This window comes from Poecilia latipinna, unplaced genomic scaffold (assembly GCF_001443285.1).
Source record: "Poecilia latipinna isolate Pla-1442-1.1 unplaced genomic scaffold, P_latipinna-1.0 Scaffold2568, whole genome shotgun sequence".
In the NCBI taxonomy this organism is placed as follows: domain Eukaryota; kingdom Metazoa; phylum Chordata; class Actinopteri; order Cyprinodontiformes; family Poeciliidae; genus Poecilia; species Poecilia latipinna.
The window spans coordinates 62,213-65,363 of record NW_015115184.1 but is presented as its reverse complement, the minus strand read 5'-3'; positions in this window follow the sequence as shown (position 1 = coordinate 65,363).

Below are 3,151 nucleotides of genomic sequence, written 5' to 3'. Positions count from 1 at the left end.
AACCTTTAATGCTCAAAATGAGCAATCAGAACTATTTTTATTGACTGCAGGCTGGAAACTTCCCCTTTCTTCAGGAAACCTGCTCTTCCTGTTCCATGACACTCTTTCTGCCTGATTATGATCTTTTATGATTAAATATAAAAAAGTAGAATTAAAGCAAAGTTTCCAGGACACAATAACAGCAGGACACAATAACAACACACACAACCAGATTACTTTTATTACCGTCTGACTCTACTGTTGTGTCTTGATGTCACCTGTGTAATAAGTTTTAAAGATAACTTTATTTATTATTATTAAACTAAAATCTCCAGCATGGGGAAGTGGGCTGAGCTTGACTTTTCTCGACACATTCAAAGAAACCAGATAAGTTAAGAGTGGTGTTTGACTGCTCAGCTAAATTTTGTGGTACCTCTTTGAATGATACCTTGTTGACTGGTCCAGATTTGATCAACTCTTTAATTGGAATCCTGCTGCACTTCAGAAAAGAAGCTGTCACCATTATTTATGACATTGAAAAGATGTTTCATCAAAGCATCGTTGTTACCTCAGGTTCCTATGGTGGGAGCAAGGAGATTTGGAGAGCGAGCCTAAAGAGTATCAAATGAAGGTTCACCTTTTTGGTGCTGCCTCCTCTCCAGGCTGTGCTTATTTTGGTTTGAAATATTTGGCACAACAGCAGAAATCAAAGTTTCCAGCTGCAGCAGCATTTGTGGAGAATAATTTTTATGTTGATGATGGGTTAATAAGTATCCCTACAGCTAATGATGCCACCAAACGGTAACACTTTATTTGAAGGGGGGTGAATAAGACTGTCATGACACTTTCATAAACATGACATAACATCTGTCATGAACATCAATAAGTCTTCATGAATATTTATGACTGTTGTCATAAAGCGTCATTCGGTAAATTATGACACTTTTAATACAAAGTTGACATTATTCAAAATGTCTTTGTTATGACAACTTGACATTAACCAAGAAATCATTACTGATATAAATTTGTTATAAAAGTATTACTGATTGCATAAAGTTTAAACGGTAATGATTTCTTGGTTAATGTCAAGTTGTCATAACAAAGACATTTTGAATAATGTCAATTTTGTATTAAAAGTGTCATAATTTACCGAATGACGCTTATTGATGTTTATGACAGTGTCATGTCAGTCTTATTCAACCCCCTTCAAATAAAGTGTTACCCACCAAACTAATAACTGAAGCACAGAAACTGTGCAAAGAAGGTGGTTTGAGACTCCACAAATTTAATTCCAACAGATCTGAAGTCCTAGGCTGTGTGAATCCATCTGAGAGAGCCACCAGTGTGGTTTCTGCTGATCTCAAGCCTGACTTGGCGCTTACTGAACATACCTTAGGTATGCGATGGCATGTCAAAACTGACTGCTTGGGTTTTCACATCAATCTGAGGGACAAACCTGATACACGCCGCGGTATTTTATCAGTAATAGCCTCTCTGTATGATCCATTAGGATTTCTTTCACCATTCATTATGAATGGAAAATGCATTTTACAAGATCTGTGCCGCAGAAGTATTGGGTGGGATGACTCTCTGCCTGAGGACTTGCATGTACGGTGGGAGAAGTGGAAGTTCAGCCTTCAGGATGTCAAGAGATTAATGATACAAAGATGTTATCATCCACAAGGATTTGGAAACATTGTTAAAACAGAACTACATCATTTCTCAGATGCTAGCAACCTAGCATACGGTGCATGCTCCTACCTCAGGTTGGAGAATGACAAAGGAGAAATCCATTGTGTTTTGATCATGGCTAAAGCCAGAGTGGCTCCTTTGAAGATTACAACTATTCCTCGCCTTGAGCTTTCAGCTGCAGTGGTTGCTGCAAGGTTGAGTGTGCTGTTAAAATCAGAGCTTGATATGAAAATAGACGCAGAGTTTTTTTGGACAGATTCACAAGTAGTGTTGTCATATATTAATAATGAAGCACGACGGTTTCATGTATTTGTGGCAAATCGGGTCCAGATAATCAGAGAGAACACAAATCCAAATCAATGGAATCATGTTGACACCACTGAAAATCCAGCAGATCATGCGTCAAGAGGGCTGTGTGCCTCTGAGATTTTAACCACTAACTGGCTAACAGGTCCTGAATTTTTGTGGAAAGGGGAGATAAAAAGGGAACTTAAATCTTGCCCCGATCTGTTAGTTGGTGACCCAGAGGTTAAAACTGTCCAGACATTTGTAACAACACATGAGACTGAAGATTTTCTGGAACGTTTCACTAGATTTTCATCCTGGTCAACACTGATTAAAGTAGTAGCCAGAATCAAAAGACTTGGACACAGAAACGAATGTTATTCAAATGTGGTGAGTGTTAAAGAACGTGAGGATGCTGTTAAATCAGTGGTGAAACTTGTACAAAAACAGGCCTTTGGCTCAGAGATGAAGCTGTTAAAAGGAGGAGACATCCTTCCACCTTCCAGCCCTCTGTTCCATTTAAATCCATTTGTAGAAGATGGTCTGTTACGGGTTAGTGGACGATTAAAACATTCATCGCTTAGTGAAGATTTTAAATATCCACTGATTTTGCCAAAACACAGTCATGTCACTCATCTTATTTTGTCCTATTGTCACACTCGGGTATGTCATCAAGGCAGAGGTCAAACTCAAATGCAGATCAGGACAAATGGGTTTTGGATTATTGGCTGCAGCAGGTTGGTGGCTCAGATGATTCAGAAATGTGTGCAGTGCAGGAAGCTCAGACGACCAGAGGAAGAACAGCAAATGGCTGAACTTCCAAAGCAACGCTTGGAGGCATCTGCATCATTTACTTATTGTGGAATGGACTGTTTTGGTCCTTTTGTTGTTAAAAGAAATCGTAAGGAATACAAGAGGTATGGGTTGGTGTTCACCTGCCTCTATTCGAGAGCTGTTCACATTGAAATGTTGGATGATTTGTCCACAGATTCCTTTATTAATGGCCTCCGTTGCTTCATTAGTTTGAGAGGAGCTGTTCGCCAGATAGATTACGATCAAGGAAGAAATTTTGTAGGAGCCCAAAATGAGCTAAAACAGTGTGATCCTAAATATCTGGAGTCTTTCCTAGCAGAGAACCAATGTGAGTTCATTTTTAATGCTCCATCAGCAAGTCATGCTGGTGGTGTTTGGGAGC